Raw genomic sequence first — 11976 nt, forward strand, 5'->3', positions numbered from 1 at the left:
TGAGAAAATGTTTGAAACACCAACCAGGTTATAGACAATCATTTTGTCTGTTCATATCATAATGAAATATGGAGAGTGATAGAAACTAAGAGTCCACCAAAACGTATAAGGGGACTGCACTTATCTGTTCCCTCAAGCAACTGTAACGTAAAACGAGACACAATATTTACATGGAAACTCCTTTGCTCAAAGGATTAAAAATCACGATTTACACCAAAAGGATTTCCAACTTCACTAACCGAGCAAATGGCCTTCGACATTACAAGCCTTTACAACCAAGGAATTAGCCCACTAATCCCTCCCCTTACAATAACTCTATTGCAAGCACTCTCTTGACTAACTCTAGCCAAGATCCAATCGATTCAAATAACTCTAAAGCCGAACTTCAACTCATCATAACTAACTATAGTCAGGCGTTTACACAAAAAGCTTAATAAACTAAACACCTACAAAAGCCTTTCTTAAGAGAAGTGTAGGTTTACAATATTTAGAGCAAGAAGACAAAAGACCAAACAACCTAGGACTTAAGACATCTTCAGTACTGGGATCCGGTACTTGGAGTTATTTAGTCTTAATCTCAAAGTCAGAGAGAAAACAAGCCAAGGCCGCTTCTTTTTCAACACCGAGAAGAATACATTTTCAAAGTGCTATGTCAAATAAATGCCAACATGTTGTTTATATAGGGAACCAATGAGATGGGAAAGATACGTGATATACATGTAGACGTTGCAATGATCCTTGTCTTTGCTCGATATGCGAAATGCTATCGTTCTCGGCAGTTGCTCGCAAGTCGGAACAAAGGCTACGCCTTTACCAGCTTGTCACGTTCGTACACGTTCGTACAAGGTCTGTGTGGACCTGAGCAAGGACCTGATCCCAAGTGTATATGTCGATCATCAAAATTATGAAATGTCATAACTCATCAATTTCCCCCTTTTTGATGATGACAAACTCGTAAGTGATGTTCCCTCTGAGAACCAGGTTCCCCCTGCAGATTTGACCCCAACATCATGTAGCATATAATATTCTCATTTTTATTCAGAGAACCAAGTTCCTCTTGCAAATCTTGCCCTCAGCAACATGCTAACATTTTCAAACTTACAACACCTGCGCAACACTTTGTTAAAGAAAAAGAAACACACCACACATCTTTCCCCTTTTGGCATCATTGAAAAGAGATAGTAGTTGGCACAAGCTTTAAGAAGTTCAGAAATATTAACTCAAGCCACTTTGACAACTCAGCATGAGTACCAACATAAACAACAAAGCAACATGAAGGAAAACATATGCAGAATTCAGAGAATTGCCAATCAGAACAATATTTTATTACAAAACATAGTAAGCAATTCAACACAAACATACTAAATTAATTGTCAAAATGCCAATATCATCAAAGAAAGGTTTCAAGAATTTAGCTGAAAAGGAGGTCAGGGTTTGGAAGGGTTTGATGGGTTGGCAGGGTTGAAAGCTTTGAGCATCATGTCTAGTCTAGTATTTGCAGCTTTGTGATTAGCCAAGATTTTCTCCTGGAACTCTGTAACTTTCTTCGTGAGACTAGAATTCTCCTCTCTTAACTCTGTAATTTCTTTCATTGTATCACCACTGGGACCTGGTCCCTCCATCTTTAGTCTGGTGATTTCAGGCTTCAGCAAGGTGTTCTGAACCTGCAACCTCTCAATATCAGCCAAGATTTTCTCATTCGCTTCAATCAGACCCGAGATAGTGGATGTGGTCCCTACTCCTCCCTTCTTTGGAACACATTCACATTCCTCCAGTGTGGACATAGAGAACATTTGCTTTTTGGTCCCTTTGGAGGCTTTTCCAGTAACTACTTTAAAATGCTCAAACACTTTGGTAAGGAGAAAGACATAGGGAAGACTATGCTTACCATCCTTGACATCCACCACTTTTATCATGTGTTGCAACATTATCCCAAGCAGACTGATCGTTGGCCACCTGTAACGACCGTTTTGTCGTTACCGTGATTATTCCATTTTTGCCCTCGTTGACCCGTTCCTGAGTCTCGTTAGAACCATTTGGACCCAAGAAGATAATTGCCATGGTTTCCTAGGTGTCGTTTTGAGTCTTGGAACACCTTTCAGGAATGTGACTTTAAGTGAAATCCGTTGGACCTAGAGTTGACTTGGTCAACGAAACCTCTGTTGCGAAATCTGAGGCCACGGATGAGTTTGTAGCGCATTTTATGTATATCTGCATATTTTGCTTGTGTGTTTTGGGTCTCGAATGGTAATTGAGTTTCGGGATTGAATTTACGAAAAAGTTAAAAACTGTTTTCTGGTGTTGATTCAATTAGTGTCTGCTACAACGACACTAGTACCGCTACAACGGCACCGCTGGGGCGGTGATGGTGTTGCTGGAGCGGTGAAAAGATTTGTGCTGGGCCGCCGGGATGTCCTCGATTGACCGCCGGAACTAAGTGTCGGCCGCGCTCACGATCGCTGGGGCGGAATCGCTGAGTTCAGAGGACCTTTAATTCATTAAAACCCTTAGACATTTCCCATAACTTCGAAACTCATTATAAGCACTCTTGGAGGCGACTTGAAGGTCTAGAGAGCCATTTTCTTCCTAGGGTAAGTGTCCTAACCTTATATCTACCCATTATGATCTTCTAAACATGATTTCAACCTTGTAATGACTAGAATCAAAGAGGGTTTATGGGGTTTTTCATAAAAGGGTTTTAAAAATAATTTGGATTCCTAAGTTACGGTTAAATGTTGTTGGTCATGCTAGATAATGTCATATCTAGGCTTGTTAATCATTAATCTTTTATTCTAGAGTTGATTTTCGTGAATTAAAGCTAGGGTTCTTAGACCCAAATTTGGGGATTTTCATATTAATGATGATTTTCAGAAGTAATTGAGTATTCCTACGGTTAAAGTAATGGGTTTTGACCTTTTGGTATTGAATTTGGTATTTTGGTCATAAAATTCCCGTTTTACCCTTGAGACCCGTTTTTCCTAAATTAAGGATTGGAATTTGACCCGAATAGAAGGTAGCCAATATGGGTATCATTATTCATGATTTCTTAAATAGAATTTATATGTGATAGAATTTGATTATTTGGAGACGCTTCGAAAGACAAGACAACATATGGGTTCGTGGCACCTGTTTGGCTGCCAGGTAGGTTATGGTTTCCCTTTCGGTAGACTTCGGTTAGTTTTCATATTCGTGTATTAGAAGGAATGGAGAATGCATGTGTAGGAATTGAAAATTTGGGACGGAATCCTAGGATGGTATTGATGTGTGATTGTGTGTTCAAGCTTATGGCCTGTAGATTATTTAGGATGTATGATGTGGCTTTCTTGAAAATCGGTGGATTTTATGTGACTTAGGAGTAGCGGGTGATATCTATTTCTGTGTCTAATGATGAGAATTCCCCGCATGTGATCAGATCAGTGTTATGCTATCAATAGTGAATCTAGTTGATAAATGGAAGGATAAAATGCACCAACGATTGTGATCGAGTTCTAGATTGAGTTGGACGAATGATTGTGAGTGTAGGTGAGATTTCTTGCCCGAGCTAATAAGCCGATTTAGGAAGTGGTAATAATATATATCGATTTGATTAACCCGTTGTGTGTTGGGACTAGCCACCCCATCGCGTTGTGATTGATTGTTTATCGTGCGGCTTGATGCCATGAGTTGTTGATAAATATTGAATTCTGTTATCGTCTAGATTACGATATTATTGGCATATCCACTATTGGTATTTGTGATTCGGATATATTGTTGGCATACCCACCGTTGGTATTTATAATTCGGTTATATTATTGGCATACCCACTATTGGTAATTGTGGTTCGGATATATTGTTGGCGTACCCACTGTTGGTACTTGTGATTTGGTTATATTATTGGCATACCCACTGTTGGTATTTGCGATTCAGTTATATTATTGGCATACCCACTGTTGGTATTTGTGATTCGGATATATTGTTGGCATACCCATTGTTGGTACTTGTGATATTGAGCATGATTATCGATGTTGATCCATGCATCGCATGCACTCTCATTTTCATAATACACAACTGCATGGCTGATATCCGAGGTTCATCCCAGAATCATTGTTTGAGTGAAATTGATACTTGATAAAACTCTTTTACTTGAGTGATGTGAGGTGGCCGATATCCGATGTTCATCCCAGAATCGTTGATTATGGGAAATGGATACTTGATGAAACTCTTTTACTTGAGTGATGTGAGAGGCCGATGTCCGATGATCAATTCCGGAATCGTTGTTGCATGGCCGATATCCGATGTTAGTTTCGAAATTATTGTTAGTGCATGAACTCCGCGGGTCCCCCAGGATGGTGCCGGTGAGAATCCCCCATGGGCAAAGATCTGGGGTCCTGTCTATCTGTTGGGCAAAGATCCGGGACGGGTGGCACTTAGACTTCGTGAGTCACGCTGGGTTGTGCTACCGAGACGTCGATATTTTCGTCTGAAGTACATGTGCACACCGCATTTGCATGGCATTCTTACACTATTGCATGGCATTGCATTGCATTCATACACTATTGCATTGCATTGCATTATGATTTGATTTGAGATGTTGGTGTTGTACTTGTGGTGTTAAATTCAGACTTGGCACATTTGGGATTAGATGCTTTACTTAGGCAATGACGTGTACTTGGATCTGGATTTATTGATTGAATTTGTTGAAGTATCCCATAGACCGTCCGTAAGATTAGTTATATGTTTGGTTTCTAAGTGATGCAGGGTAAAAGGTGTTATAATGATGAGTTGACTCTTAGACTAAAGATGAATGGTAGAATGAGTTTATGATCATGTGAAATTGTTGTAAAATTGACTTGTGATTGTTAAAGGAAAATTAATGATTAAGGGTTATTGATGTTAGGACGTGTGATAGATAGACGTATGACTTGTTCTGGTAATATCATGTTTATTTGTGAATTCTGTTACTGATATATGTTACTAACCATTGTCGGCCGATGATACTTACTCAGTATGTGTGGATTGTACTGATATTGCACTTGCTACACCCTTTTTGTGGTGTAGATTATTTCAAGTGATTGATTTTGATATAAAGCGGATATGTACGGTGCCTATCTGGAAGGCCTCCTCCCACTTCATTCTGAGACAGAGGTTGAGTCTTAGAATGTAGTGGTAATCTGAATTCGTTAGTCGCGCTTGTACTAGTCTAGAGCGATTCATCGGAAGCTGATCGAGTCCGTATTTATTACATCATTGTAATTATATAAAATCTGAAGTTTATTGAATATATTATGAAGTTTTCGGCTTCGTATTTCTAGGTATCTATTATTTTAAATGAATCACTTTATTTTATTATTGGGTATTCACGAGAGGGTTCGCCAAGTGGAAAGGAGGTGCCGCGTGGTCCTAAAATAGGTCGTGACAAGTTGATATCGAGCTTAGGTTACTCTGGCCTACTAGTTATAAAGAAATGTGTAAGTAAGAGTCCGAGTGCGGGAATGGTACGGAGACGTCCGTACCCATCCACGAGGGTGCGAGGAATGTTAGGAAGACTCCATTCATTCTTTCTATTCATGCTACTTTGGTCGAATTGGTATCTCGGTAAGGTCCAATTAGTAGCTAGGCGATTCCAATTGGCATATGTGTATTCTTGTTGTATTATTCCTCGGGTAGCAGAAACCCGTTCTAAATTCTATGTGATCAGTTTCGTATGTCGGGTTGCGATATGATATGAGATGTGCCGTCTTGATTTGGACACTTGACCAAGTTCAGTTTTAGTTATTGCTTGAGTTTCCATTGTGGGAATTTGGTTAAGACTGTTTCATTGTTAGTTCTTTGGATGATGGGGAGTTGGTAATAAGAGCCGAAGGATATCTGTGATCCTAGTGGTCGGTTGCTCGGAAATGGTTAATGCATGTGGGCTTAGTAAGAGCGATCTGCTTGTTGATAGGATTGGTTTTGGAAAAATAGGTTTCAACTTCGATAATGTTTGTGATAGTATGTGTGGCATAGGTGAACTTAGGGCAGACAATGATTTCGCAATGGTTAAGTTTTTAGTATTGGTATGCGAGGACGAGAGTAAGTTCGCTAGGGGTTACCAGATTCGACGAGTATAGTAATTGCGTGTGGTGGATAAGAGAAGTTGAGAGTAAGTACTAAAAGGACGATATGGTAAGAGAGCATAGAGAATCCGAATTCTTAAGGGGATTGGTATTAGTGGCCGTTGTGTACATAGAATTGAGTCGTGATAAAGAGGATTTGGATAGAAAATTCTTGAGCCTTGGCGTCAAATAATTGGTATCTTGCATGCTTATGAGAATGTGTTTGTGGATCGTTACAAGAGAGATTCTAGTAACCAAGCAATCAAGAGTCATGTTGGATTGAAGTTGAGAGCCTTTGTACTTGTTGTGTAGAACGTTGAGTTTTGTTATTTATCGGGGTTATTATCATTGAGTTGATGGTATAGTGGCAAGTTGGTGGTGTTTAGGTTCGACAATGGAGACCTTTTAATTTAGTGAATCAGAGATGAGGCTTCGACCTATTCGAGTTGTATGGATCATTTTGAAATTAAAAAAAAAAAAAGAGTGGAATAAGGAACCTTGGTAGAGGAAAGTGGGTGATTGTAGACCAAGTATGTGCTTCGTTGGATTTAGAGTTTAGTCAGTTTAGACTCTGATGCGTTGAAAGGTAACTCTAATGTGTAAAGTGTGTGGTGTGATTCTAAGGTAACTCTAATGTGTAAAGTGTGTGGTGTGATTCTATCTCCAAGGCTGGTTCGGTAGTGTGCAAGACTTATGATTGCGGTAATTGATTTAGTGGCTTCGAGAATTGGTTAGTTTTAGTCGAGAGTGGCAAGAATTAGGTGTGCCCTTGGGAGTACTCGAGTCTACTTGAATAGTGGTACTATTATCTAGTATGGAATAGACGAGCTTGTGGTTGTTGTGTGATTTTGGGAAAGTAAGTTTGTGGAATAGGCAAGTGATAAGAAGTGACCGCGTCGAGTGAGAAGTGAGATTTCGGATAACCGACATGTTGAGATTTATAGGAAGTTGCTTGTGTAGTACCCCTTTGGATAGTTTCGCAGTAATTTGCAGTGAATGAGTTAATGTGTGTTTAAGAGAAAGGATTTGTAGAAATTCTTAGTATGTTACGACTATCAGTGTTTCCTAGATGGGATCGTGTTGTGCTAAGTGTTTTATGTTATGAAAAACATTGACGGAATGCCTTCGGATATTATGGGTCCGAAGTGATTATGCCCGTTGGGGCCGCTTGGGATCGGGATATTTTGACGCTTTCGGCTATTACGGGTTATCGAGGTATTAGAATGGAAAGTTTGATAGATAAAAGATTAATTTATTTAGTATATATGTCCTCTAGTATCGTGTTTCCGGTCTGTACTGTGTATGTGTATTGGGTAATGTTAAGGAATTTGAGGTTGCATTCGCAATAACTTATGGATAACTTAAGGAATCTAAGATTTAGTTATCCGGTACCTTGAGAACAATTTGGATAAGTCACTTGTGAGCCGAGTAGCGGTAACTTGCGGTGGTTCGCTACGCGAGGTAAGAATGCGATGGGTTTTGAATCTTGAATCAATTTTGCGCTGTCACGATATATTTTGAAACCTGCATCTATCGTGGGTCATTATGGTCTTGAATGGAATGGTTAGATCGCAGTTTGTAACTCCAAGGGAACTTATGGGTTCCAAGAAATCGCCTTAACGGACGTGATAAGGAACGCCGATTTTTTGAGGTTTGTTACAAGTAGTCCTTGTGATATCTCACCAGAGTCAACCTTTCGGTTAGTACGATGGGTTTTAATGATAATGGTTCTGCTTGGAGAGATTCTAGGATTGTGATAAGGCTCCGTTCTAATCATTGAATGATGGCAAATCTTGCTCTATGCGATACTCGATAGTAAGTTCCTAGATGTTGATTTGAATAGTTTAGCAGACTTAAGACTGGCCAAGTTGGCTACGAGAAATATAAGTTTCAATGAAATAGCTTAGAGTTTTCTGGAAGAATTAGGATTCTCTTTTGGAAAGAGTAAGTCATGGTTTCGGTTTGTATTTTGTACTCCTAAGAAATTGTGATTCAAGGAACGACTGGGAAAAAAGTTGAATCAAAAGGATTAGCCAGCTCAGAATATCTTACCAGTTCGGAATGTCTTATGATTTAGTTATGTCTAAAGGTTCGTATTATTTGATTTATGTATGTGAGATCCGTTGTTTGTTTTAGAGGTATGGTAATTGGTCTTTTGGCTAAGTACGAGCGAGTCACGATTTGGGTTTGCTTCTTGCTGTAAGAGCTTCGTGTTGGTTGTGATATGATTTCCTTGGTTACCGTAAGCTTGTCCTACTCTCGTTCTTCGCTCGAGGACGAGCGATTGGTTAATTAGAATCTGATGTAACGACCCGTTTTGTCGTTACCGTGATTATTTCATTTTTGCCCTCGTTGACCCATTCCTGAGTCTCGTTAGAACCATTTGGACCCGAGAAGATAAGCCCCATGGCTTTCAGGCGCGAGCTCCGGAACACCTTTCGTGAATGTGACTTAAGCTTAAACCGCTGACCTAGAATTGAATTGGTCAACGAAACCTCTGTACGGAAATCTGAGGCCACAGGTGAGTTTCTAGCGCGTTTTTATGTATATCTGCATATTTTACTTGTGTGTTTTGGGTCTCGAATGGTAATCGAGTTTCGGGGTTGATTTTACGAAAAAGTTAAAAATTATTTTCTCGGTGTCGATTCAAGCTCGGTGTCCACCACAATACGTACCCGCACACTACAAAGACCGGGGCCGGGGGCGACGATGGCGTTGTCGGAGCTGAAAAGGACTCGTCAGCAACCGCCGGGGCGAGCTCCGATTGACCGCTGAAACGGTGCCGCTGGGGTGGTATCGCTGAGTTCAGAGGCCTTTTAATTCATTAAAACCCTTAGACATTTCCCATAAGTTGTAAGCACTCTTGGAGGCGACTTGAAGGCCTCGAGAGCCATTTTCTTCCTAGGGTAAGTGTCCTAACCTTATATCTACCCAGTATGATCTTCTAAAACATGATTTCAACCTTGTAATGACTAGAATCAAAGAGGGTTTATGGGGTTTTTCATAAAAGGGTTTTAAAAACGATTTGAATTCCTAAGTTATGGTTAAAAGTTGTTGTTTATGCTAGATAATGTCATATCTAGGCTTGTTAATCATTAATCTTCTATTCTAGAGTTGATTTTCATGAATTAAAGTTAGGGTTCTTAGACCCAAATTTTGGGGTTTTCATATTAATGATGATTTTGAGAAGTAATTGAGTATTCCTACGATTAAAGTAATGGGTTTTAACCTTTTGGTATTGAATTTGGTATTTTAGTCATAAAATTCCCGTTTTACCCTTGAGACCCGTTTTTCCTAAATTAAGGGTTGGAACTTGACCCGAATAGAAGGTAGCCAATATGCGTATCATTATTCATGGTTTCTTAAATAGAATTCATATGTGATAGAGTTTGATTATTTTGAGACGCTTCGAAAGACAAGGCAACGTGTGGGTTCGTGGCTTTTTTGTTCTCACGCTGTGTAGTTATGGCTTCCCTTTTGCAGACTAAGTTAGTTTTCCATATTCGTGTATTAAAAGAAACGAAGAATGCATGTGTAGGAATTGGATATTTGGGATGGAATCCTAGGATGGTATTGATGTGTGATTGTGTGTTCGGGCTTGTGGCCTGTAGATTATTTAGGATGTATGATTTGGCTTTCTTGAAAATCGGTGGATTTTGTGTGACTTAGGAGTAGCGGGTGATACCTATTTCTGTGTCTAATGATGAGAATTCTCGTAATATGTGATTAATTGTGTTATGCTATCAATAGTGAATCTAGTTGATAAATGGAAGGATAAAATGCACCAACGATTGTGACTGAGTTCTAGATTGAGTTGTGACGAATGATTGTGAGTGTAGGGTGAGATTTCTTGCCCTAAGCTAATAGGCTGATTTAAGGAAGTGGTAATAACGTATATCGATTTGATTAACCTGTTGTGTGTTGGGACTAACCATCCTATTGTGTTGTGATTGATTGTTCTATTGGGCCAGCTTGATGCCATGAGTTGTTGATAAATATTAAATTCTGTTATCGTCTAGATTACGATATTATTGGCATACCCACTGTTGGTATTTGTGATTCAGATATATTGTTGGCATACCCACTGTTGGTATTTGTAATTCGGTTATATTATTAGTATACCCACTGTTGGTAATTGTGCTTCGGATATATTGTTGGTGTACCCACTGTTGGTACTTGTGATTCGGTTATATTATTGGCATACTCACTGTTGGTATTTGCGATTCAGTTATATTATTGGCAAACCCACTGTTGGTATTTGTAATTCGGATATAATGTTGGCATACCCATTGTTGGTACTTGTGATATTGAGCATGATTATTGATGTTGATCCATGCATCGCATGCACTCTCATTTTCATGATACACTACTGCGTGGTCGATATCCAGGGTTCATCCCGGAATCGTTGTTTGAGTGAAATCGATACTTGATAAAACTCTTTTACTTGAGTTATGTGAGGTGGCCGATATCCGATGTTTATCCCGGAATCATTGATTGTGGGAAATGGATACTTGATAAAACTCTTTTACTTAAGTGATGTGAGAGGCCGATGTCCGATGATCAATTCCGGAATCGTTGTTGCATGGCCGATATCTGATGTTAGTTCCGGAATCGTTGTTAGTGCATGGACTCCGCGGTCCCCCAGGGTGGTGCCGGTGAGAACCCCCCATGGGCAAAGATCCGGGGTCTCGCCTGTGTGTTGGGCAAAGATCCGGGACGGGTGGCACTTAGACTTCGCGAGTCACGCTGGGTTGTGCTACCGAGACGTCGATGTTTCAGTCCGGAGTACATGTGTACACCGCATTTGCATGGCATTGCATTGCATTCATACATTATTGCATTGCATTGCATTCATACACTATTGCATTGCATTATGATTTGATTTGAGATGTTGGTGTTGACAGGGTGTTGGATTCGGACTTGATATATTCAGACTTGGCACATTTGAGATTAGATGCTTTACTTAGGCAATGACATGTACTTGGGTATGGATTTATTGATTGAATTTGTTATAGTGTCCCATAGACCGTCCGTAAGATTAGTTATATGTTTGGTTTCTAAGTGATGTAGGGTAAAAGGTGTTATAATGATGAGTTGACTCTTAAACTAAAGATGAATGGTAGAATGATTTTATGATCACGTGAAATTGTCGTAAAATTGACTTGTGATTGTTAAAGGAAAGTTAATGATTAAGGGTTATTGATGTTAGGACGTGTGGTAGATAGACGTATGACTTGTTCTGGGTAATATCATGTTTATTTGTGAATTTTGTTACTGATATGTGTTACTAGCCATTGTCGGCCGATGATACTTACTCAGTATGTGTGGATTATACTGATATTGCACTTGCTACACCCTTTTTGGAGTGTAGATTGTTTCAGGTGATTGATTGTGATATGAAGCGGATTTGTACGGTGCATATCTAGAAGGCCTCCTCCCACTTCATTCCGGGACAGAGGTTGAGTCTTAGAATGTAGTGGTAATCTGAATTTATTAGTCGCTCTTGTACTAGTCTAGACCAGGTCATTGGAAGTGGGATCGAGACTGTATTTATTAGATCATTGTAATTATATAAAATCTTGAGTTTATTGAATATATTATGAAGTTTCCGATGTATTTCTAGGTATCTATTATTTTAAATGAATTATCTTTATTTAATTGTTGTGTATTCAATGAGAGGGTTTGCTTACCGAGGTGGGAAAAGTAGGTGCCTGCGCGATCCTAAAATGGTTCGTGACACCACCATCCAGAATTTCCATAAGGACCAGGTCTGTCTTGGAAGCAATACACCTTTTCTCAGTCCTCGGAAGCATGACCTTGTTCATAAACTCAAAGAGCAACTGATACTGAGACTTTATTTGTTTCTTACAGATAGTCTCAGTGGTCACTTGCCCTCCCTTTT

The sequence above is a fragment of the Lycium ferocissimum genome, chromosome 4 (assembly GCF_029784015.1).
Source record: "Lycium ferocissimum isolate CSIRO_LF1 chromosome 4, AGI_CSIRO_Lferr_CH_V1, whole genome shotgun sequence".
Taxonomy (NCBI): Eukaryota; Viridiplantae; Streptophyta; class Magnoliopsida; order Solanales; family Solanaceae; genus Lycium; species Lycium ferocissimum.